Raw genomic sequence first — 26,553 nt, 5'->3', positions numbered from 1 at the left:
AGACATTTATTTATGTATGTAGTTGCCAGCAATGGCTGAAACCCATCGAGATTCATCCCTGAGGCTGGATATATTGCTACTGGATTAAAACTATTGTTCTGGTGATGTAAAAGGTATAGGGGAGCCTTTTCAGTGGGCAACCAATAATAATTGCCACAATCACTCTGGGTGTTATTTGGAGACCACTAGGAAGTGAGATGAGAGAGGGGAGTCTAAACTGCCAAGATCCAGGGGAGAGATGATAAAGGCCTGAACCAGGGAAGTCTATTGGGGCATGTTGCCCTTGAAATCAGCTGAGCCCTTCTGGAATCTTCACGGTCTAGTCTGTACCAAGTCCCTGGATAATACATTTCAAATGTGCATCCTCCAGTGTCAGGAGAATACTAGCTGTGTGACCTTGGACGAGTTATTAACCTCTCTGAGCCTCACACAGGTCACGCTGGCTCTACCAGAAAGGGTGTGGGCTTGTCCATGATGTTGCACAGAGAATTTTTCCAAATTTACTTCTAATCAGTGCTTTGGGCCAATAGTACACTTTTCTTTAATTGGCAATTACACATTCCTTTGAACGCTGCAGGAATCCCAGGTCCTTTTAATAGATGGCGCTGTAATTGCATTTTTCATCTTAAACCACTTTATTTTCAGAGGGAATGAGAGACTATGTCAAGAACATAATGAGATAATTCAGTGAAAACAATGAAATGCTTGACTACCACACAGGTAATGGCTGATAAAAAAAAGTCTCCAGTGACAATAGATTAGGTAGCGTGGAGTGGGTAACTTTCAGTTGTGTGGGTGGAATGTATTCTGAGTTATTAATTCCTTATTTGCTCAAGGCTGGCCATCCTCAGTGATGGCTTGACCAGGTTTCCTCTCAACAGAGGGTGTGCTATCCGTGTCAGTAGTGGGGTGTAGAGGCAGCAGTCGGGGCTTTGGAGTCAGCCAGACCTGTATTCAGATTCCAGCTCTGTTATTTATTGCTGTCTGATACTGGGGTGTTAAATGGGGTTAAAAAACATGACCCTATAAGATATCATGTGCCTTTGCTGAGATAATAAATGATGAAAGCCCAGTAGAGAGACCCATTGTAAGTGTGAGTTCTCTTCTTCTGTACCTCTGCAACTTCATGGATTTACTTCTGTGCCCTGACAGAGCCCTCTTATCTCTACATCCTCTCAGCCACACAATGGCCTCAGCCAGCTCTGAGGATTAGACCACCAAGCAATGAGAGCAATACTTCTTCCTACACCACACCCGGTATTTCTTCCAGGACTCAAAGAGCATTAAGTCACCTGCTTCTCTCTTTATAAAGACATTTAATAACGTTTTAAAATACCTAAACAGTGCTCAGTCTCTGTATTGGATTTTTGCAGATGATGCGAAGAAGTATAAGAAGTAGTCCTTGTTTTCCAGGAACATAGAATCCCACTAAGGACCCAAAATAATTACAATGCAAAGCACACAGACCTGGGTTCAAATCCCAGCTCTGACACTTACTAGCTATGTGACCTTGAACAGTCACTTAACCTCTCTGTACCTCTATTTCCTCACCTGCGAAACAGAGCCACCAATACCTAGCTGGTCAGGTCATCACGAGGTTTAGAATAGCTGCTATGTGTAAGGGACCTGGCACAACGTAGGCCCTGAGAGAATCCGAGTTCCTTGGTCTTCAAACCATGTGGTAGGTAAATAATGCAACAGGAGGGAGACCTGTTACAAAATTGCCTGTAAGTAATTGGCAAGTGAGATGCCCTGAAATAAAGGCTCTTGGAGTTCGGTGGAGGAGAGAAACATTCAGGCAGAGGTGGGTGGAGTAGATTCTTACATGAAGAAGGGAAGTGACTGGCATCCTCCACGGATGGGCTGATTTTCTCAGAGGCATCATGGGAGCCTTGTTTCCCGCACCAACGATAATGAATAAAGACTTGGATGCCTAAGATAGGAGTGGCGCACTGAAGACTGAAGAAAGTCATTAAGTTATCCACCCAATGCCCAGACCACTGATACTCTCTGTCCTTGAAATACCAGTTCTCACCGTCCATCTGTCTCAATGGCCTTTGGGCCCACTGTGAATGAATCCTTCCAAATCCTGCAGTCATCAGAGTAACTCTGGGCAATAACAAACCAAGTGGAGGACAGATACATACCCAAGATAAAGGAAATGTTAATGGACAGAGGTGTGTTCACCCCAATACTCTTTTTTTTTTTTTTTTTTTTTTTAATTTTTGGTGGTACGCGGGCCTCTCACTGTTGTGGCCTCTCCCGTTGTGGAGCACAGGCTCCGGACGCTCAGGCTCAGCAGCCACGGCTCACGGGCCCAGCTGCTCCGCGGCACGTGGGATCCTCCCGGACCGGGGCACGAACCCGTGTCCCCTGCATCGGCAGGCGGACTCTCAACCACTGCGCCACCGGGGACGCCCGACCCTAGTACTCTTTACAAAGTATAGCTTTGAACAAATACCACACAGGGAAACTTACGTGCAGAAGATGTTAATAACAGTCACCAGCTGTTGTAAATTATGTTTTGTTCCCAGTTATCAGCTCCCTCTTCTGTAAGAGAATCATACATCCTTTCTCTGCCAGGACTCTCTGAGGATGAGTGTAGTGGTCTCCCACTGATTTTCAGGATGGCCAATGGAATGTGAGAGCATGCAACAGGCACATCAAAGCACAAACGTTAAATGCATTTCAGTGATTTATTTGGGCTCATGCTTTTGTCTTCTCAGATGATCCTACTGTCAATCTGGGTCCCAGAATGAGAAAGCCTGGTACTCAAGGTGAGCTAAGCATGTCATGAGTCATGACAGATAATGACCAATAAACCAGAACACCCATGAGCTAGAGGTGTTTGTTATTGTAAGTCACTGAGGTGTGGAGGTTGTTTGTTGCCACAGCAAAGGCTGACAGGTACATCAACATTAACTGAACGCTTGTTCAGTGCTGGCGTTGTCCTGAGCAATTATATGTGTTCTCTCATTTAATCTTCACATTAATCTTGCAAGGTAGATTTTCACCCAGTGTTCTCCATTGTAAACATCAGAAAATTACTCTGCCTGTGTACAAAGGGAAGTACAAAAGGAAGGCTTCTGCTTCCAGCCAAGATAGAAAAACACAGGCTGGATGTGCCCTCCCACCTGAAAGAACTAAAAAGTCAGTGAGATATATAAAACAAATGTTTTTTTAAACAATGGTTTTTAAGATATTGCATAATGGGCAGTGAAGGACGGTAAGCTCTGAGATGTGGGAGTCTGCAAAAAAAGGGGTTAGACTGGCAGAGCTTGGTATTCTCCTTGGTTTGGGAATATGGAGCTGAGAGCAAGGAGGCCAAGGCAACTAAAATTTGCAGGGCAGAATACTGGAAAGGAGAAAACTACACAGAGGACAATGGAGATTTGCAAAGGGTCCCCGCAGAAGATTCAGCTGAGCACAGATCAGGGCGTACACAAGAGGAAACTAACCACGGTGTGGAAAGTAACTACCGATAAAACTAGAGGGAACAATCTCTGGAGCTCACCTAGGACTAGAAATAGCATCTCTCCCTACCAGCCAGAGTGGACATCAGGCAAAATAAGAAAAGGGTCTTGCTCCACAGTGGGAAAAAATTACCAGGCATGCGAAAAAGCAGGTACATGCAACCCAATGTGAGGAGAAAAATCAATCCATTGAAACTAACCCAGAAATGACCCAGATAATAGAATTAGTGGACAAGGACATTTTTTAAAGTACTATGACTGTATCCCATACATTTGAGATACTATTTGAGATATTTGAGATACCAAATATGTTAAATAAATACATGGGAGATATAGAAAAAAAAAAGGCCCGAGTTGAATTTCTAGAAACAAATCTACAGTGTTTGAGATGAAATCCCACTGGGTGGGATTAATCACAGATTAGACATGGTAGAAGGAAGAGTTAGTGAAATTGAGGACATAAAAATATAGAAACAATTATATGAAAATGAAGCACAGAGAGGAAACAGACGAAAAACATGAACAGAATAACAGCAAGTTGTGTGACAACTTCAGACAGCCGGGGCATGTGGAGTAGGGGTCCTTGAAGGAAATGAAGGAGCAGAAAAAGATTTGAAGAAATAATAACATCCAAATTTCCTACCTAATATGAATAAAACTCTAAACCCACAGATCTAAAAAGCTTAAAGAAACTCAAACACAGGACACATAAAGAAAATGACACTGAGGCACATCATAATTGAATTGATTAAAACCACTCATATAAAGAAAAAATGTTGGAAGTAGCTAGAGGAAAGGAGGAAACACATTACATACAGAGGAACAAAGAGGATGACAGCAAATTTTTTGTCAGAAACAATTCAAGCTAAAAGACCATGAAGCAACATCTTTAAAACAATGAAAGAAAAACAATCCATCAACTTAGAATTCTTTACCAAGAGGAAAAGCTTTCAAAAGTGAGAGCCAACAAGGCTTTTTTAGATATACAAAAGCTTCAAGAACTCATCACCATCAGACCTGCTCTATAAGACCCACGTAATTTAAAAGTAAAAGGATGGAAAAGATGCATTGTGCTAACACTAATTTTAAAAAGAAGTGAGAGCAGATATAGCAATATCAAACAAAACAGATTTCAGGGCAGTGAGTATTAGCAGGCACAAAGAGAGTCATTTCATAAAGGGATGTAACAACCCAAAGGTATATGCACCTAAAACAAAGCTTCAAAACACATGAAATAAAAAGTGATAGAACTGCAAGAAGCAGATAGATCCACAGGTATAGTCATACATCCTTCTCTTAACGACCGACAGAACAGATAGATAGAAAATCAGTAGGAATAGAGAAGACTTGAATAACACAACCAACCTGACCTCACTGATATTTCCAGAACACTCCACCCAACAACAGCAGAATACACGTTCTTTTCAAGTGCACCCAAAACATTTAGAAAGTTCAACTATATTCTGAGCCATGAAATGTTTCAGTAAATTTAAAACTATTTAAGTTATACAAAGAATGTTCTCTGACCACAATAGAAATAAATTAGAAATCAATACTGGAATGATGTCTGGAAAATCTTCAAATATTTGGAAACAAAATAACACAATTCTAAGTAAGCTATGCATCAAAAAGAAAAAAAATTACGTGACAAAGTATTTTGAACTGAACGTAGATGAAAATGCTACATTGCAAAATTTGTGAGATGCGGTACTTAAAAAACAATTTATGGCACTAAAGGCCTATATTAGCCAAGAAAAATGGTCTAAAAATCAGTGATCTCAGCTTCCACCTTAAGAAACTAGTGAAAGAGTAAATGGATGCCAAAAGTAAGCAGAAGAAAGGAAATAGAGCCAAGAAATAAACAAACAAAAAAAATAGAGAAAATGAATGAAACCAAAAGCTGATTATTTGAGACCATCGATAAAATTGATAAACTGCTAGCCAGACTGAACAGGCAAAATAAGAGAGAAAAGACCCAAGCCAGTATCAGAAACAAGAGAGGTGATATCACTACAGATTTTTCATGTAATAAAAGGACGATAAGGAAAAATTATGAACAACTTAATGTCAATATATACAATAATTAGATGAAATGACAAATGTCTTGAAAGATATAAACTACTATAGTTCATTCAAAAAGAAACAGATAAACAGAATGGCTCTATATCTATTTTAAAGTCATTGAATTTCTATTTAAAACTCTCCCCATAAAGAAAACTCCAGGAATTTCCCTGGTGGTCCAGTGGTAGAGAATCCGCCTTCCAATGCGAGGTACACGAGTTCGATCCCTGGTCAGGGAACTAAGATCCCACAGGCTGTGGGGCAACTAAGCCCGTGTGCCACAACTACTGAGCCTAGGCACCCTGGAGCCCATGTGCCACAACTAGAGAGAAACCCGGGCACCACAACAAAGACTCAACACAGGCAAAAAAATAATAAAATAAAAAATATATTTTTAAAAAGGAAAACTCCAGGGCCAGATCACTTCACTGGTGAATTCTATGAAACATTTAAGGAGGAAATAATACCAATTCTATATAAACTCTTCTTTTTTCTTAGAAGAAAAAGGAACATTGTTAACTCTTTTTTTTTTTTTTTTTTTTTTGTGATACGCGGGCCTCTCACTGTTGTGGCCTCTCCCGCTGCGGAGCACAGGCTCCGCGGCCATGGCTCACAGGCCCAGCCACTCCGCAGCATGTGGGATCCTCCCGGACGGGGGCACAAACCCGCGTCCCCCGCATCAGCAGGCGGACTCTCAACCACTGCGCCACCAGGGAAGCCCTGTTAACTCATTCTTGAAAGCCAGCATTAGTTTGGTGCCAAAGCCAGGCAAAAGACATTACAAGAAAAGAAAAGCGCAGACTGTATTCCTCATGAACATATATGCTAATGGAATCCAACAATGTATTAAAAGGATAATATATCGTGGCCAAGTGGGATTTATTCCAGGAATGCAAAGTTAGTTCCACATTCGAAACTCAATCACTGTAATTCACTGTATGACTAGATTTAAAAAGAAGGGAAATTGGGAAATCACAGAATGCCTGGGAAGGCTGGAGAGCAAGATCCAGGAAAAAAAAACAGGCAGGAGCAGCAACAACAATAAAATCAACAACAAATTCCGGGCAGCAGAAATACAGCTGGAATCACACCCCAAACCCAAACTACTGAGCTGCCATTCCCAGCACTGATCACTGGGCACGGGAGTGGGTACCACCGCTAATAGCATCCCTGGGATCTGGATGTTGCTGCTGCCAACGCCTCCATCAGAAGGAATTCTCCACCATCTTTGCTTTTTTGGAATAGCTGATTCCAGCTTTGAAAACCCAGGAGGGAGGTTCTGATTGGCCAAGCTGTCAGGAAGACTGGAAAAGGGAGGACAACAGAAGGGGTTCTTAGTTGCCAACAATAGAATCCACTCCATCTACTTCATGCAGGTGGGACTTAGTAAAACAGATTAAATAGCTTATGGAATCATTCAGATTGTTGAAAATTAGGCTCTGGACCGAGCTTTCTGGAAAATACTTCTGTCTACACTGCAGAACAGGCCTGGTAAGGGAGCTTCTGCCATAGCTGAGACGAGGAAGCTGCCACTCTTGCCCTGATCCCAGAAAAGAGTTGCCTCTACTTCTCCAGAAGTACCAGCCAGAACTCACACCGTAGTCTTAGAGGATTTCCTGAAGTAGCGAACTTCTGAATCTGACTGGTGTATTTGTCTGGTAGAATCCAGATCACACCCCAGGGAAAGGGAGGCTAGGACATGAAGGGGGTTTTGGTTTTGGTTTTTGTTTTTATAAATGTATTTATTTATTTTTGGCTGCCTTGGGTCTTTGCTGCTGTGTGCATGCTTTCTCTAGCTGCAGAGAGCGGGGGCTACTCTTTGTCGCGATGCATGGGTTCTAGGCACACGGGCTTCAGCACGTGGGCTCATTAGTTATGTCTTGCAGGCTCTAGAGCACAGGCTCAGTAGCTGTGGCACACAGACTTAGTTGCTCCGCGGCATGTGGGATCTTCCCGGACCAGGGCTCGAACCCGTGTCTCCTGCATTGGCAGGCGGATTCTTAACCACTGCGCCACCAGGGAAGTCCCATGAAGGGGTTTTATCTGTTTGATTTTACCAAAAATAAAATGCAAAGAGGGTTTGCAAGAGACTTGAGAGCCATGACTGGGTGCTGGGCTTTTTGTCCATCAGCAGGAAGCGACTCTGCTTCCTACCTGGATGCGTGCAGAGGGGAACTCCTCAGGCTTAGAAAGGTGGTTCAGCTGCTCAGTGTTTCAATGTGACAAATGCCACTAGAGAAAGGTACATTTATTAGTTCACAGATTGGAAACTGAGCTTCCCAGACATTTGGTAACTCGTGCGAGATCACAATTTGAAGAACAAACATTGGCCAAGCCCTTATAGACATCACCTCCTTTAATCCGTACAACTCTATGTGCTAGATAGTATCTCTCCCATTTTATATAAGAGAAAAATGAGGATTATAGAAATCCATTAAAGGCTAAAAGTTCTGTGGTGCGACCCTGCCGTGTTCTGCCCCCCCATCCTGCTGTACCAAGGTGTTTTATGACCACAGAACTCTCCAGGACTCTGGGTGTAGGTGTGTGTATCCTTAATATCTTGTCCTGCATCAGGTTCAGTGTTCACTGGATGAATTTGGGGATCTCTGTCACTGAGTCTCACCTGTCTTCTTTCTTACTACAGGCTAACTTGGGTGTATTGCAGAGTCCTCCTGGGGTGCTCAGACCTCAGGGCCCCAGTAACTCTGCTCATCTAGGAAGTAAAGGGCAACAGGAAGGGGAATGGAATAACCTGGGATCTGCTGCTATGTTGGTATGCAAATCATTTGTATGCAAATGATTCTAAGGAAATAGTGTTGTGGATCCCTGGGTCAATCATTTTTGTGTCCTGTGAAAGATGCAAATTATTTTTGGTGCCTTTAACCCTCCATGTTTCGTAGCTGTACTGAAACAGTTAAAAAAAATAGACTTCATTTTTAGAGTTGTTTTAGGGACACAGCAAAACTGAGTGGAAGGTACAGAGAGTTCCCATACACCCCCTGCTCTGACGCATGCACAGCCTCCCCCATAATCGGCATCCCCCACCAGAGTGATACATTTGTTACAACTGATGAACCTGCACTGACATATCATTAGCGCTCAAATTCCATAGTTTGTCTTAGGGTCGCTCTTGGTGTACATGTTTCGACAAATGTCTAATGACCTGTATCCACCATTATAGCATCACACAGAGTAGTTTCACTGCTCTAAAGATCTGTGTTCCACCTATTTATCCCTTCCTTCCTCCTAACCCTTGGCAACCAATGATCTTCTTACTGTCTCCATACTTTTTTGCCTTTTCCAGAGTGTCATATAGTTGGAATCATACTATATGTAGCCTTTTTAGATTGGCTTCTTTCACTTAGTAAGAAACATACATTAAAGTTTCCTCCGTGTCTTTTCATGGCTTGAGAGTTCATTTCTTTTTAAAAAAAAAATCAATTTATTTATTTATTTATTTATTTTTGGCTGCGGTGGGTTTTCGTTGCTGGGTGAGGGCTTCCTCTAGTTGCGGCTAGCGGGGGCTACTCTTCGTTGCGGTTTGGGGCTTCTTACTGCGGTGGTTTGTCTTGTTGCGGGGCACGGGTTCTAAGCGCACGGGCTTCAGTAGTTGAGGCACACGGGCTCGGTAGTTGCAGCTCGCGGGCTTTAGAGCGCAGGCTCAGTAGTTGTAGCGCACGGGCTTAGTTGCTCCGTGGCATGTGGGATCTTCCCAGACCAGGGCTCGAACCCGTGTCCCCTGCATTGGCAGGTGGATTCTTAACCTCTGCGCCACCAGTGGAGTCCGAGAGTTCATTTCTTTTTAGTCCTGAATAATATTGTGTGGATGTACACAGTTTATTTATCCATTCACCTACAAAGGACATCTTGGTTGCTTCCAAGTTTGGGCACTTATGAATAAAGCTGCTATCAACATCCATGTGCAGGTTTTTGTGTAAACATAGGTTTTCAACTCCTCTAGGAGTCTGCCCAACTGTCCTCCAAAGTGGCTGCACAATTTTGCATTCCCGCCAGCAATGTATGAGAGTTCCTGTTGCTCTACATCCTCGTCAGTGTTTGATGCTGTCAGTATTCTGGATTTTGCCCATTCTAACAGTTGTGTAGTGGTATCTCGTTGTTTTGATTTGCATTTCCCTGATGACATTTGATGTGGAGGATTGAAACAGTTTTTAGCATGTCTTTGGATAGGCTGACCCAGGCTAGACAGTGAATCAACAAGTCCACTCCTACGAATAGGCCCAAGAAGACATTAGCACAGATGCAGTAGGGAACCTGTTCAACAGTGTTCACAGCAGCACTGTTCATAATAGCCCCAAACTAGAATCAATCCCAACACACCTTGAAAGGACCATGGAAAAATAAACTGCTGGCAAAGACTCCTTCTTTTGACCAAACTTTAATGTTTCCTCTGCTCATCCAGGCCTGACCTTGGGCTTCCCTCTCTGTTCCCCTAGAATCCAGTTTGAGTAGGAATCCTGCTAAGTCAGTTTAGCAAAACTCTCCCACCCTTTGCTATCTGACCACCCTCAACATCTGATCAAATCTCTCATCCCTCATGCTGGCCTGCCTTCAGCAAGGACCCTGTTGAGTCAGTCTAGCAAGAATCCTCCTTACCCCTGTGTCTGCTCTTAGTAATTTTCCATCTCCTGACCCCCAACCTTGCTCCTTGGCTATAAATCCCCACTTGTCTTTGTTGTATTCAGAGTTGAACCTGATCGCTCGACCCTGCACCTCCCCACCCCGCCCCCATGGAAGAGTTTTCCTTACCATCTTTAACAAATGTTAGGAATAATTTTTTAACTTTGTGTTTGTTCACCCAATAATCTATTATAGCCATGAAAATGAATGAGCTACAGTTGCATGCTTCAATATGGATGAACCTTGTTGAGTCCAAAGAGCAAGTCCTAGAAAACTACATACAGTATAACATCTTTTAATAAAGTTTAAAAAACAAGTAAAACTAAATAAAATAATGTTTAAGCATATATATTGTGTATATATATATGTGTGTGTATATATATATATATATATATATACACACACACACGTGCAAAAACACACACACAGTTGACCCTTGGGTTTGAACCACACATGTCTACTTACACATGGATGGCTTTCAAGAACTATGTCCTATGCTTCTACACAACCTGTGGTTGGTTGAATCTCTGGATGTAGAACCTCGGATACAGAGGGTCAGAGGGCCAACTATAAAGTTATACAAGGATTTTAAACTGTGTGGGGATTGGCACCCCCATTTCCTGGGGTTGTTCAAGGGTCAACTGTATAGATATTTGAAAAAAATAATCTAAGGAAATGATAAATCTTAACAATAGGGAGAGTGGTTTTATGAGATGGGGAGGCAAGATGATGGGCTAGAAAAGGAGCACATGGGAGATGTAGGTGCCTTGGGTTGGGTGGTGGACTCATAGGTGTTTACTATTTTGTGAATAAGTACGTAACTATATAAGGGCCATGCATAGGTTAATGATGACAGTGTGTCATGGGCTGTCTACTGCGTACCTGGCCGTAGACTGGGTGCCAGGAGCACTGAGGTGAAACAGACACAGTCGTGCCCTTAAGAGAGCTGCTGTCTGCTGCGGGAGTCTGACAGTACCCAAAGGGTTTGCGATGGGCTGTGACAGAGGTAAGACAACAAGCTGCTGTTGGGCCCCCTAACCCACCCGGGGCTGCTGAGGAGGGCTGCAGACCTTGGAGAAATTAGTGAGTTGGAAATGGAGGTGGGAGTGCAAAAGCTGTAAAGAAGAAAAAGACAGCTCAGCCCTGGAAGTGCTCACATCTTGTGGGAGGGGAGGATGGCAAGAAAAGAGGCAGCAGCAACGGTGGAATTGGGGCCCTGAGAGAGGGCACAGGCCAGAGGGCACACACAGGAGGGGGTACACCAAGACTAGGCTTTCAGGAAGGCTTCCTGGAGGAGAGGGCATGCATACAGGCAGAGAATTGGAGTCACCTGGGCAAAGTCTGTGCCAGGGAGAAAGGTCAGTGTGTGTGAAGGCTGATGTCAGGGAGGAAGCTTGGTTCCCTGGAGTTGCTCGGAGGTGGCCTGGCCCAGAGCAAGGGTGCAGGAAAGTGAGACTAGCACGCAGGAGCCAGATTCAGCTAAGAAGTGGGAAAACCACGCTTGGGCCATCCTCTGAAGGGGGCGGCAGGGCTGACTGTCACCTTGAAAGGCCAGCTGTAGCTGTGGAGCAGCAGTAAGGAGGTGCTGCAGCAGTTGGGGATAGAGATGGTGGTGAGTGAGCTGTAGAGAGGACCAGAGAGGAGGGCCCCTTATGGGCAACCCCACACTGTAGGTGGGGCTCAAATGGGGTTTCCTCTGAGGGAGGGCAGAAGATGTGCCAACAGCACACACCACCCTTCTCCTCCCTGGCATGCATCTCCTCGGAGCAAGCCTCAAGCGCCAGAATTTCTCAGTACTGATGGTTTTTCCTCACCTTCTATTAAACTACAGCTGATACTTTTGGAAGACTGAGAAGGAGACTAAGTAAGGTTCCTGAAACCTGATAAGTAGATTCTAAGCCGCTTGGGAGAAGAGGCAAGCAAATGGTGGGGTTCACAGCTTTGCATTACAAACAGAGGTTCTGGACCCCTGACTGTAGCAGTGCCCCAGTGGACCTTCTGCTCTAGGCATGACTTTGCCTTAGCCCGAGAACTCCCAAGAATGCTGCAGGTCTTCACCTACTGCTCAGAAGTAGAAGGAAAGGACTTACTGAGCAGCTACTATGTATGTAACATGCTACAACACATAACCATACTCAGGAAATCCTTCTGTCCCCATTTTACAATGAGAAAGCTAAGACCCAAAGAGTCTGAATTGAAATTAAACCCAAAGGCTGCCTGGCCATACCCATGAAATATTGTGTTTTCTTTGGAGTGAGACTGGCTAGTTCTTTGAGGGTTTATTTTTTGAATCAACCTTGGACAGTTAAGAACATCTTGCATGAATTATCTATTGCTGCACAAGAAATTATCCCCCACATGAGCAGCTTAATACAATAAACATTTATTCTTTTACAGTTTCTGTGGTCAGGAATCTGGGCACAGTGTAGCTGAATGTCTCTGATTCAAGGTTTCTCATGAACTTGCAGTCAAGATGTCAGACAAGGGCTGCAGTCTCATATGAAGGCTCAGCTGGGACTGGGGGGTGAGATCTGCTCCTGAGTTCGCTCACTTAGAAGTTGAAGTGAGTTGTTGGCAGGCCTCTGTCCCCACCACATGGGCCTCTCCACAAGGCTGCTTCAGCATATAGCAGCTGGCTTCTCCCGGAGAGCTAATTCAAAAGCAAGTTAGAGAGAAAGAGAGAGAGAGAGAGAATGCTCAAAGTAGAAGCCACAGTCTTTTTATAACCTAATCTTGGATGGGTCATCCATCACTTCCACATTATTCTCTTGGTGAGAAGCAAGTCCATGAGGCCAGCCCACACCTAAGCAGAGGGGTTACACAAGGATGTGAAACCAAGAGGCAGAGACTGCTGGAGACATCTTAGAGGCTGCTACCTCAATGTGAAGAGTTTTAATAGTCAGGTTATTCTGGTTTCTACCAAAATGACAAATTGCTTCACCTGGTATCCAGGGGCTGGAGTATTTTAGGGCCTGCAGGGACACTTGGGGGGCTCTTGTGGCCACTCCTTTGGGCCTAAGGCATATTTGGAAGGGTCAGTATGGTGAACCTATCTGGAGCCCCCAAGAGACAGGGAAGTTAGTTTCTCAAATTGTGGCTATTTCTCCTTCCCCATCTTGTCCTTGAAGCTGTTGTCATGTTTCCAGCAAAGAGGGCAAGTGATAGCATCCTCCTCCCTCCACCCCGTCAGCCAGATTAGGTTCAGGTGGAGAAACCACTGAAAGTCTTTTTTCATTTCCCCTTTGCTTCTATATCTTTTTTCCCCAGATTTTCTTTTCTTGTCCCCCACCTGTGTCCATAGCCCCCTCAGTAACTTGCAGAGTAGGTGCTCCAAGAGTTTCCTGATGGGGGGATAGAAAGGCCTGCTGTGGAGACCCCCAAAATACACTAAGTGTGAATGTACATCAGAACTGCCACTTGGGTCAGTTCAAATCACATTTACTCAATGTCTGTTCTGTGCTGGATACAGGGAATCCAGAGATATATAAAATGTATTCTTGCTCTTTGAGAGAGTTCACAGCCTTAGGAGGGAGACAGACATACAAACAGGCAACGACAAAACAATAGGATAAGTGCAACAAATACTTGATCAATACACCCTTTGGCCATCCCACCACTGCTACCCTGGTTTATGAGGTATCATCTTTTGCTTGGACTATTTCAGTAGCTTCCAAGCTGATTTTCTCCATCCACCCACTCTGCTACTGAGAGATCTTTATAGAATGCAAATCTGACAAAATATTACCCTGGTTAAAGGCCTCAACTAATCTTGGGGGAACGGTCAAACTCTTTGGATGGCTCCCAAGACCCTAGCCACTGTCCATCCCTCCAGCTACATGTTACCTTGTTGTTTACATTCCAGTCATACCATAGGCTCTGTGCTGTGATAGGAACCTAGCCAGGTGACCATCCCGTCCCTGGGCCTCCAGGAGCTAATTCCAGACTGCCCTTCCCAGTCTGGGAAAGGAGCCCCAGAGCCGCCATCAAAACATTTCTCGCACTAGGTTGCCTTTACTTGCCTGTGTCCCAGATGAATGGGAGCTCTGCATCGAGGCTCTTTGGTACCTGGCACAGAGAGGGCTGGGGTCTGACCAAATAACTGTGGAGTGAACTGAGGTCACCTCTGGGAGCAGAGACGAAGGCGCCCAGACCAGTAACTTCCAATATCCCCAAGGAAGCACTGATGCTACAAGCACTCGCTTGGCCTCCGCTCTGGCCGCGCCCTCTTCCTTATCTCTCTTGCGCCTGCTGGCAGAGAGGCTGCCCACCTTCAGCGTTGGTAGCAGGCAGAGTAGAGAGACGCACCTACTTGCGCCTCGGGTGGTCGGGGAAGGCTTCGTGAAGCAGGTGCGGTATGAAATTGGACTTTAGAAGATGCGTTGGATCCTGATCTTAAAAAATAAAGTATAGACACGTGTCTGAGGAAGAGGTTATTAAACCATGCCCTTTCCCCGGCTGCTATTTCCCACATGCATTGGGTAAAGACAGCAAAGCTGCCGAGTGACTGTGTGTGTCCCCTCCAGCTCAGGGGTACCCACCCCGGCGCTCCCGGAGCTCTTGAATGAATAGGGAGGAGCGCGCATGAATGGGTGCGTGAGTGAGGGAGTGCGCGGGCTAGCGGGCTGGTGAATGGCGACCGCGCCGACTCGGCACGGGGACGCGGGCGCGGGCTCCACTTCCCTCTCCCGCCAGCTGGTGGCCTCGGGAAGGTGGCGGCGCCGGCAGCTGCCCGAGCTGGGACGGGCCGGGGCGCGGGATGGTGGGGGAAGGGGCGTTCCCGGCGGCCGCGCCTTCCGCGGCTATTGGATTAGTGGCCTTCAGGGATGAGCTCAGCCGGATCGGCTTTCAGCTGCAGCCTCCGGGCCGGCCGGGAAGGCGGGGAGCGGGCGGCGGCGGAGGAAGAGGGGGAGGCGGCGGCGGCTGCAGCATCCAGAGCTGGCCGCGGCGGCCGACGCGCCCCGCGCACAAAGGCGCCCAGCCCCTGAGGTGGGCGATGAGCGCACCGTAGCCCGGGCCCGGGCCCCAGCTCCAACCACCAGTGCGTGCGCCCAGGGCGCGGGGGAAGTCGCAGGGCGCGCCAGGGGCCGGAGGCCGAGGCGCGGCCCGTGCGCCCTGAGCTCGGGACTCGCCGCCCTCCGGGTCTGGCGCGGAGCTTAGGAACCGCTGGAGCGCGGGCCTTGGCGCGCCCCCGGGATCCGCGCAGAAAGGCGCTTCCCCACTCCCACCCGGCCTCCTGCGCCCTCCCGCCGCGCCGGAGCGCCAACTTCCCAAGAACGCTCCAACTCCAGGCCACCCTGCTGGGCAGAGGGGGCGCTGCTCCTGGGCACGGGCCGTGAGGACGCGCCCCTGGCCCCGCGGAGTCAGCCGGCATCTTAGGGGTCGCTCGGGCGCCCCTGAGTGGGCGGCAGCGGCGGCAGACGCCTCTCCCGGCAGTCCAGGACCTGCCAGCACTGGCGATTCCTCCAGGGCAGGCGCTTGCCCTCTCTTTTATGGTGAGTATTCTCCATCTTCTGGTGAGGGGCACGCGGGAGCCGAGATCTGGCCGCGCGGACCTCTTGAGGGCCGGCACTCGCCACAGCCGACGCTCCTGGCGTGGGTCCCGTCCAGGTCCTCGGGAATTCCTCTCTGCGGGCTGTGGCAGTCCGACCTGGTTGGTTTGTGCGCAGCCTTGGGGCGTTGAGGGCCGGCACCTGGTGCCATAGGTTCGAAGCCCGCTGCTTTTCTGCGTAATGGAGACACCACAAAAAACTACCCCCTCCCCCCAGTCACCCTGCCTGGGTTTGGGTCCATGATCTGTCATTCACTGGTTGGGTGACCTTGGGCAAGGCGCCAAACCTCGATTTCCTCATCCATAGGATGGGGATGATAATGGTACCCTTTTAATAGGGCTATTGGTAGGATCTATGGGGGTGGTCCTCGTAATGTACGTGGACCTGTGCCTGGCACATAGGAAATACTCGATCAAATGTTAGCCAGCATTATTATTAGCTGTGTGAGCCCAAGCGTGTTATCCAACTTTCCAGAGCTGCGGCAGCTCTCTCGTGTATGTATTGGGGACAGTAATTTCCAGGGGTCTGTTCATCTGGGTTGGTTGGGGGGGGGGGGTTCGGAGCTGTGGAAATCAAGCGCCTGGCACGCAGTGGGCGCTGGTGAAGTGGTGGCTGTTATCGTTTACTCTTGACGCCGGATAGTGAGGCTTGTCGCCCGGTCCGGGCGCTCCTTGGGGCCAGTTCCTGGCCTTGCTTGGAGACAAACTTGGCGATGCTTGGGAAGGGAGGGGGTCGCGTGCTTCGTGAGTCACGGGCAGGGGGTGGGGGTGGGGTCTGGGAAGGAGGGAGGAGGCCAGAGCTTGGAGCGCGGTAAATGTGTACGCCCGGGTAGCTCAAGACGCGCCACGGGCTCGGAGCCAGGAGGGGACGCGAGCCCAGGACCTCTCCCTGGCGGGAGAAGCGGTGGGGCGCGGGTGGGGGCGCGGATTGGCTGCTCACGCCTCCCGGATGGCGGAGCGTGGGCTGTTGCGGACTGGAAAGGAGAAGAGGGCACTTACGGGCCGCCAGCGCTAGGAGGTGGGGAGCTCTCGGCTCTGGAGTAAGGCTTGAGTTTGAATTCCGCCTCCACCACCAGCCTGCGGTGTGACCTTGGGCAAGTACTCTCATCTCTCCCAGCTCAGTTTCCTTGTCTGCCCCATCCTCCTCCTGGGGGAGTTTGGAGGGGTGAAGGTAGGAGTTCTCTCCTCTCTAGGAATCTGAGCCTCCCTCCTCCATGCACCTTCTGTCCCCCTGCAATCGATGAGCATAAATCAGGAAGGCGTGCCTGAGCCTCAGAAAAACGCTATTAAAAGGAGAATCCAGGAGCTTCCCGTCCCCCCTTCCAGGAGGTCATCGCACCGAGGGAAGAAGCATCAGTGCATTACATCTTTCCCCTCTCCCGTCTCTCCCTCTGTTTTCCCACCTTGGTGCCTTTATCCTCAAACAAAATCCTGCAGCCTCTGTCACTGAGGCTGATGGGGGAAGCCCTCCTCATCTCCCACACCTTCATTTTTCAAAAAGTGCTACTGATTAATGGAGTTTGTAGAAGGACGGTGTCAGTAGCATGATATGAACATGCTTGACACAAGGGCATAATCCTCTTGAGATACATACCCTCTGATTGATACCATTTTTTAAACTTCCTTTAAAAGTACTAATAAAAGGAATTTAAGCCGCTTTTGGCAAACAGCAAACAAAATTCAACTTGCTGGCCATTCCACTCAAATATCTCTCCAGTCTGTATTTTTATTTTATTTCAGAGACTGATAAACTCAATTATATAAAAAGAACATCTACAGGGACATCACCAGAAACAGTTAAAAGACATATGACAAAAGACATATGACAAACTGGGGAGAGAATCGTCACTCCTGTCACAAAGGGCTCATCTCTTTAATGTGTAAAAATGTTCTCAAGTCAAGAAGAAAAAGAGCAAAAGCAAAGACCATTAACAGTTCACATGCACAAAATAAAATTGAAATAACAAACATAAGACAAGCTGTTATACCTCACTCAGTAAGAAAAATGTAAGTTAAAACTACAATAAGATAAAATTTTTCACATATCAGATTAGCAAATAATAATTTATCAGAAACATCTTTTAAAAATATAAAATAGATCAAATCCCTCCCAGTCTTAGAAGGTCCTCGAGGTTGCCAGGGTGTAAAATCTAGGTGTCCCCAGGGCCCTCCGGGTCTGGTTACTGCTCCTTTCACCCCTTTCTCACTGTTTGCCTCTCTCATTACCCTCCACCCCCTGGCCTTTTTGGTTTTGCTCCAACACTCCAAGGACTTTTTCCCGTGGCTTTTTTAAGACTGGCTCCTTCTCCTCATTTAGACAGGCCTGTCCTTGGGAGGCTTCGCTTCTACCCCAGAAAGTGGCCAAGACCTGGGCCAGTGCAGAGTTCCCCATCCCTCTGGGAAAAGACCTAGTACCATTCACCATATGGGGGCTAACTGATTCTCCCTGAGCTGCCTGACCTGTTGTAACATAGCCAGGTTCTTGAAAGGCCCCTTCTCTATTGGTACAGGAATGAAGGGTCTCAGGCAGCCCGGCAGGTAGAACAGGCCACTCGGTGCAGAAAATCAGGGGGTGTGAAGGTACCTGGAGCAAAGCTATCAGAAGTCTCTGCCTGAGTCATTAAAAAAAAAAAAAAGTACATAAATACATGCACTTAACTTATGTGAACATAACCAAACATACTTGGCAAGAAAGATCAACAACAAAAAAATTAAATAATACAGCAACACATTTTATTTAGTTAGTTAGTTTTTTTTTTTTTTTTTTTTGGCCGTGCCACGCGGCATGCAGGATCTTAGTTCCCTGGCCAGGGAACGAACCCACGCCACCTGCAGTGGAAGTGCTGAGTCTTAACCACTGGACCATCAGGGAAGTCCCCATTTTAAATAAAATATTTTAAACAAAACGTGGTCCCTAACTAAGTCTCACTGGCTGTATCTGTTCTGAAGCTGGAGGAAAAACAGTTGTCTGTGCTGAACCCCTTGGGAAAGAGGATGGCAGACCCAAATTGGGTATCATGAACCTTCTTCAGAAGAACTTTCCAGGGCAGTGTTGATTGCATGTGATTTTTTTTTTTACACATGTTGAGTTAACCCCCATTTAAAATGTTATGAGAGAAAAGTTACGAGAGAAAAATGTTTGTTGTTAAAAATGCAAACTATACAAGAGGTGTGGAGTGAAAGTTTCTTCTTCAGTCTGAGAAGTGCTTTCTAATGCAGACAGAGGTAGCAGATGCCGGTATGGTGCTGGTAGGAGATAGAGGCTGGCTGGCGCTGGCCTTGCCAGCAAGAAATGTAGCACGGGGTGCAGAAGACAGCTGTGGATGCAGTATGAGGCTGAAGGGGGATGGAGGGACGTCACAGAGGGTGCCCAGTCCCACTTGCGGGTGGGAGGAGAATGGATCACTGTCAGCCAGGCAAGGGAAGGTGGGAAGGCCCCCGGAGGCCAAGGTATGTGCAGGATGTGGTCTCCCAGGGGAGTCTGCTATGACTGGTCTGATGGGGGCCGTGCTGGGAGACTAGGCGTGGGAGAAGTAAGCAAGAACAGGTCTTAAGGACTCTTATAGGCCAAGCTAAGGGGTGCGGCTTCTCCCTGGAGAAGCCACCTGGAGAGTTGAACAAAAGGTGTGTGTGTGCCTTGGTCAGATTTACCCTGTGGCAGCATGGAGGGTGGCTTGGGGGCCACAGACTGGAGTCAGGGAGCCCCACTGGGAGACCATGGTAGTAATCCAGGCAAGATCTGAATTGAGGGAGAGCTGAAGGCATTGAAGGAGACCGAGAGACAAGGGGATCCATGGCAGAAATGGGGACGAGAGAAGAACCTGGTTTGCCGGAGAGGGAAGAGACTGCTTTCAGTCCTGGGCATGTAGATTCTGAGGTGCCAGTGGCCCCCGAAACCCCAGGTCTGATATCTAGAGTGGGTGGGCATGTCCTAGGGGAAAGAGACCAGCTGGCTTTACAAGGTCGTTTGAAGGAGCCCCTAGTCTGGCGTGGCCAGAGGCCTTGGGATAGGTGGGTCTGGAGCTAAGGAGAGAAAGCGGGGCTGGAGACTCAGTCTGGGAGGATCCACAGAGGGCTGGAAATGCCAGTTGTAAGAGAAGATGCATGCAGAGAGGGAGTATAGCAGACACTGAAGATGCGGCAGTGGGTGCGCCCCATTTATGAGGCCAGCCAGGTGGACCTCAGAGCCGAGAGGTGGCAGGAGACTGCCCCGAGCTCTATAACTCCATGTGCTGGTGTGTGTGGAGAGAGAGAGGCCCAGAGCAGTTCCCAAGTACCCCACCTGGCTTTCAGTGCTGTGAAAAGTCACTTATGAGTGAGCCTGGAGCTCTGACTTCTCCAGAAACTAGTGGGGCTGAGTCCGCAGAGACCTCTCACCTGTCAGCCACATTCTGTGAGATGCTCAAGTCACACAGATTCCCGCAGGTCACACAGATTCCCGGGGCCAGAGTGGCTCTCTGCTCCCTGGGGCTCCCTCCCTCTCTTCTCTCTCTCTCTGGGTCTCCCTGTCTCCCCACTTCCTCTCCATCCCCTCTTCCTCTCCAACAATGCCCACCCCGCCCCGCTTCCCACCCCCCCATCTCGAAAATGCTCCCAGAGACAGCTGAAGCTTAACAGAGGGACCTTCAGAAATCCCAGCAGGTTCCTACTATGATTTCCTAGACCAAGCCTGAGTTTCGCTTTTCATTCAGGCATCCCGAGTTTTCAGACAACCGGTTATACTAAGTGGGCAAAGTTCGGCTCATGAGATAAATGATGGGCCAGACATGAAGATCATTGTGTTTTCTTCATAGAAGTTGATCCAAGAGGGTCCCGTTGTACAGCACCCACCCTGTCCCCTTTCTCCTAGCTCTGCTCCAGCCTGAGCCCTGCTGGGTCTCACAGAGGCCAGCTGTCCTGCAGAACTACCCACGTGTGCTTAGGGCACAGGGGCAGCTGGAGCGATGACCAGACCCGCCAGGAATGCACGTGGAAAAAGGGAAGAAGGGCCTCTGGCCTTCCTGCCTTGGAGGTGTGTCTCTTTCAAATGACCTGGTGGAGCACGCTGGCTTGGTCACCGCCCACCCAGCAAACCTCCTTCATCCCATATCCCCTGCGTTCCTAACTGGCTCACAGCCTGAGCTTCCGCCCTGGGGGATCCTGGCTCAGTCACGCGTGGGAAGATTCCCATGGAAACCCCACAAGAAGAAGAGGCACGGGGAAGCCTCATTGATTCACACTCCGGGAAGATGGGTGTGAGATGGTTCCACCTGGAGCTGCACAGATGGCTCTCCTGGGAAGAAAGGGCCTGCCCAGCCCAGTGTCGCATGAGCTCCATGCATGTGTACAGAGAGAAAAGTTAATGGACGCCTGTGAATAAAAGCTTGGAGGTTCTTTAGCTCATTCACCATTGGCAGGTTCATTCTGAATCAGCATCTTTTAATAGAATAGCCTCTCTACTTAATATTTGTACTAAGAAAATCTTAGAAACATCCCAGCCTAACCAGGTCCAAGTGGGTACCGCTGGCACCATTGCACAGAGGTGAAAATTGAGGGCTGAAAATGTAAATGACTTGCCCTAGCTCAGGGAGCTCTGCTCTCCCAGTCATGCCTCCTCGCTGGAGGTTTTTTTGTGTGTGTGTGGTACGCGGGCCTCTCGCTGTTGTGGCCTCTCCCGCTGCGGAGCACAGGCTCCGGACGCGCAGGCGCAGCGGCCACGGCTCACGGGCCCAGCCGCTCCGCGGCACGTGGGATCTTCCCGGACCGGGGCATGAACCCGCGTCCCCTGCATCGGCAGGCGGACTCTCAACCAGTGAGCCACCAGGGAAGCCCTGGAGGTTCTTTTTAAAGTGGCAGGTTGCTTTTATTTCTTTGCTCGTGCTTGTGCCTCCCCCACTTTCTCTGAGCCAGAGCTCTGCAGTGTCCTGGGGACTCTGGTGAGGAGACCCCGCCCCTGCTCTTGCGTTGTCCCCCGTCTGGTGGGAGGGAGGCAGCTGAGGAGACGTTAGGGCCCCTCGTGATCAGTCTGTGATGGAGACAGGTGCAGGGGCTCTGAGGGCCCGGGATGGGGAGCGCCCCAGAGGCACTGATACCCGAGTAGAATGAATTCCCCAGGTGCGTGTCTATGGAGGGGTGTGCAAGGGAGGGGGAAAGGGTGGAGGGGTGAGCAGAGAGTCAGTGCACTGCTTTTTACAGTCCTTGTCATTATTCAGACCTGTCACGGGTCTGACCCCTTCGGCGTGAGCTCTCCCAGGAGGGAAGTGATCGGGTCTTACACTTTCCTGTAGCCTCAGATCCCCAGGGAGGCATCGTTACTGCTGGTTAAATGAAGGAATGAAATCCGCCCCCAACCCCTACCCCAGCAAGTCCAGAGCCATAGGCCGCATTGAGGGGAGGGCATTTAACCCAGTCATTATCAATCCTGAGGCAGTCCTGTCTCCTGGCAGACCCCGTGCCTAGCTGAGTCCGGCAGACAAGACTTCGAGAATGGGATTTTGGGTCCTGGGCCTCTGAAGACTGAGGGCCACACCTTGCAAACCGTTGAGGCTCTTTAAGAAGTGCGACATCCACGCTTCATGTCTCCTCATTTCCCCTGTCAGGTTGCAGTACCCACCAGGGTCCTGGGAAGGGCAATTGGCAATTTGAGTTTTTGTTTCCTTGCTCAGCCGTCACTGAAGCCCTGGGGCGGATCCTTCTGGATAATGGCATTAAGCATCCCCATCCAAGCATGGCCTAAGAAATTAAGTTTGGTTTGAGGAAATGTGATGGAGGCATTGTTCAGTATGCTCTCTGCTTGCTGGATTGAGAGACAATGTTACTCTTACCGGGAACTTAGACTCTGTGGTATCTCCTCTGTGCCTGGCCCAGCGCCACGAGCTATGGTGGAGACAAGAGGAGAAAGGTGACCAGTACCTGCTCCCTCTGTCTGGAGAGAGAGGGCAGGGGCTGAGCCTGACCTGGCCACTGCTACGTGTCCCTAGCTCTCAGCCTCACAGAGCCTGGCACATGACAGCCATCCACCGAGTGTTTGTTGAAAGAATAAATGAGGCTGGGAACAGGAAGGGTGCATAGCAGTATATAATAAGGGGCAGACTGGATACAGCCCAGGGTCAGCGGCTCAGATGCAGTGACTATGTGAGTGGAGAACTTGGCCCCGTGCTCCCCGTGCTCTCATCTCCTGACTCCAGCCCTGGCCCTTTCCCTGCGGAATCCTCTAGAGAGAGCAGAACGTGAGAACTTGCTGAAGCCAAGAATCTCCTCTTCATACCCATACACGTATTCTGCCCTGTCTTCCAAAGCACCGTGCTTGTCTGTATATGTGCTAGGTGGGGTTAGATGGGAGGTGGTGAAGAAGCCCAGGGGAGAGCTTCCTGTCCCCAGAGGAATGCCCCTCAAGGTAGAAAATGCAGATCAGTGGACCAGAAAGTCGTGGCTGGCTCAGGGGTGACAGAAGTGTGGGGCAGGCACCTAGAGGCCCTGGGGGGATCAAGGTGGGCTTCCTGGAGGAGGTAGGGCTCTCAGGCTGGATTGGGGAGGGGAGGAAGGAAGGACTGGGGGTCCCAACTGCCTAGACAGAGACATGAAGATTGACCTGTGACCCCGGTTTAGGGGTTGGGAATCTGCATTAGTAACTTCCTGTCTCCCAGCTCTGGCTTGTGATCCTGACCACTGCCTTTGACAGGTTCCATGGGGACTAAAACCAAGTTACTTAGCCCGTCTTTTATTCATTTGTTAGTTCAGTCACAGTTGCAGGAGACCGTAGGAGCTGGAACTTCTCCGGGGCGAGGACTGCAGAGGCAACATCCCAGCTGGGTGCAGGGGAGGTACGGGCAGAGTAGATCTGGCTGGAAGCTGGGGACCCCATGAAAAAGTTATAGACCCCTATTGTGAGCATTTATCTTGATCTCCACCTTTTGGAGCTATGAACCACCCTGCCCTTTGCTTCTGTGGCTGAATCCTAGTGCACGCCCTGGTGTTTCTTTAGGATGCATTCAGGTGGTGAAATGGCAATGTCGCAGGACATACACAGTTTAAAGGAGCACTTAACATTTACTGGGTGCCTCCCAGGTGCCCTGTGCCATTTCAGACTTTACAGATGTCTCCCCTGATCCTTGCAAAGACAGGCAAGCTTAGCACATAGTTAGAGCACTTTTCAGATGAGTCTCAGAGAGGGTAAGCCCTTGCCAGGGCCCAATGGACAGGAAGGGATTCAAACCCTGCCCTTCGTTATATTGTGCTGTCACTAATTTTCCTTAATGGATGGTCATTAATGGACATGAGCACGCCACTCTGGGTCCTGCCTTGGGGGGAGCAGCAAAGGGCTGCTGTGTGTCCACTCCACCATCGCCAGGGTGGGCAGCTTTTGAGGCCCCCGCCTGCCGCTGATGGGGCAGAGGCCTCGAGGCCAGAAAGGAAAGCACCGTGCCCTCCATGACCCAGCATGGCTTCCTCTGGGGCCGCTGCTAGGCCGCTGCTTTCAGATATGTTAAAGGTGTCTTTCAACAGCTCCAAAGTTGGCCTGTGTGCACAAGGATAAAGCAATTTCCCTGAGAAATGTCCCATGCGGGCCGCAGAGCTGCTTACAGTAGGCACCGTGAGAGGCCCTGTTCTGTTTTTTTTTTTTTTTTTTTGCGGTACGCGGGCCTCTCACTGTTGTGGCCTCTCCCGTTGCGGAGCACAGCTCCGGACGCGCAGGCTCAGCGGCCATGGCTCACGGGCCCAGCCGCTCCGCGGCATGTGGGATCCTCCCGGACCAGGGCACGAACCCGTGTCCCCTGCATCGGCAGGTGGACTCCCAACCACTGCGCCACCAGGGAAGCCCTGTTCTGTTTTTTGATTAGATCTTTTCTTTTGTTTTGAAGTCTATTAATTTATTGAGTAAAAAATTCATTGTCAGACGTATTAAATTCAGTTTGGTTCAAGTTTGGCTGATGTCCATTTGCAGCAGAGATGAATGGAGGAGAAGAGAAAACAGTGATGCTGGTAAGGGGACACTGAACAAAACCATCTTCCGTTAATTATAAAAGTGGGCATCACACAGCCAGCATGAGTCAGTTAGCTAACAAGCAGGGATAAAACCAAAGTAAGCGAGAACTTTCAAGAAAAGAGAGGCCAGAGCTTTCAGAGGACAAGGTGCAGCAGGGGCTCGTTGGAGAGCAGTGCTGGGTGCAGAGCTGCCGGCTCACTTAGGGAACACAGTGATCACATCATAGCCCTCGGGTGGAGTGACCCGCTCCCGGGCGTGCTTTTCACAGTAGATCTGATCCTCCACAAAGAAATGGCCCTTCTGTTTCAGGTTGTTGCCACAGTCGGTGCACACGTGACACTCAGGGTGGCGGTGACGGTCCCGCCGCTTCACAAACATGCCGACAATACTGGTGCCACATTTGTCACACGTGGGCAGCTTCTGGGCATTTCCGATCTATGCAGCCACTTCGGTGACTGGAGCCTTAGCTCTTCTGAATCCTGAGGGCTTGTTGAGATCCCCCCTTTCTCCTCAGGCTCCAGGAATTCCTGCAAAAGCAGGAATGAAGTGGACTGTTTTCAAAGGCTCATTTAACCCTTGTTTCTCCTGAGGCATCTTGTAAACTTCGGATTCTTTATCAATGACGAGTCTCCTTGGAAGCTGAGAATGGTCTAAAGCCCTGCCATGCGTCTCCTGCCCACTGGCTGCCGTCTTTGACTCCAAGGCGCTGTTGAAGTTGGAGATGTTTGCAGAGGAGTAGAGGCCAGCTGGGTTGTTGTACTGGTTTGTGATGACCGTGGGGGCAGAATTGGAGGCAGGTGAGGCGGTAAGGGCACACGGCGCTCTGGCTGTGGTCGCTTCTAGGTGTAGGACCTCTTGCGGTTCAGAGGCTAAATTCATCTTGTATGCATGATGTTTCCCTTCCTCTGTCACCAGAAGAGACCAGATTTTCTGTTCACATCTGGTTACTGTGAGAGTCATGTTGTCTGTGCAGCCCTTGATTTTGTCCTGAGCTTCCAAGTGCGTCATGTGGCTGGTATTTTCCCCATCGATGGCTGTGATTACATCTCCAACACATAAATTCGCTAATAGAAGCCTTGCTTCCGGGAGTGACCCGGGAGATGGTGAGAGGCTGCTCGAAGTCCTTGCCCCCCACAAGGCAGAAGCCCCACGATCCCGGGCCCTGGAGGACTATTTGCTGGGTGGTCATGGCGCAGTGATGGCGGGTGGCGACTCCAGGGGACAGACGGGGCAGGACGCGGAGTGGTGCGTTGGGCTCTCCGGCAGCTGTGCTGATTAGATCTTTCATTTTTCTATTTTATTATGCTTAATTTGTAAATTTTCACTCTTCTTCATTTACTGATATAAGTACACCAGCCATGACTTCCTCTGAGCTCTACTTTAATGGAATCCCATAGGTTCCAATATATGGAATGTTTTTTGATATTCTTGTTTTCTAGGTACTCTACAATTTCTATATAGGTCTCTTTTTTGATCTGAGTTGTTTAAAAGAGAGTTTTCAAAAACGTCCAAGTGGTAGGATTTTGTGGTCCATAATTTTGTGATTAATTTCTAGTTTTTCTTCTGTGTTACCAGGTTCTGTATTATGTCTGCTTTTTTGGTGAGGTTTTATTTGTGGCCTAATATATGGGTAATTTTTAGAAATATGTATACATCAATTAAATGTCATTACTTACGCAATTTTGGTTTTTCTATGTCTTTACTTAATTTGGTCCATTGATCTGTCACAAGCTGAAAGAAGTGAATTAAAATCATCTGCCTCTACTGTGTATCCGTCTGACCTTTCTTGTATTTCCTGTAGCTTTTGCTTTGAATTTTGGTGCTGTTATTTGGTGTGTTCGATCTTCAATTGTGGATTATATTCTTTA

General features: G+C 48.6%; 1 protein-coding gene and 1 pseudogene across 3 annotated transcripts in view; one reads left to right on the top strand and one right to left on the bottom strand.

Annotated features, from left to right (window-relative positions):
- Positions 1 to 15,082: 15,082 nt before the first annotated feature.
- Positions 15,083 to 26,553, top strand: part of SPSB4 (splA/ryanodine receptor domain and SOCS box containing 4) — an 85,804-nt gene continuing 74,333 nt past the window's right edge. For all 3 annotated transcript variants that reach the window (XR_010840622.1, XM_067033682.1, XM_067033683.1), the window contains exon 1: positions 15,083 to 15,664. The gene's annotated coding sequence lies outside the window, so the exon portion shown is untranslated. The remainder of the gene's footprint in view (positions 15,665 to 26,553) is intronic.
- On the bottom strand, positions 24,881 to 25,874 carry LOC131756743 (PDZ and LIM domain protein 1 pseudogene; annotated as a pseudogene).

The sequence above is a fragment of the Kogia breviceps genome, chromosome 5 (genome assembly GCF_026419965.1).
Source record: "Kogia breviceps isolate mKogBre1 chromosome 5, mKogBre1 haplotype 1, whole genome shotgun sequence".
In the NCBI taxonomy this organism is placed as follows: Eukaryota; Metazoa; Chordata; class Mammalia; order Artiodactyla; family Physeteridae; genus Kogia; species Kogia breviceps.
The sequence above is the reverse complement of the archived record's forward strand: the minus strand, read 5'-3'. Positions and strand labels throughout refer to the sequence as shown.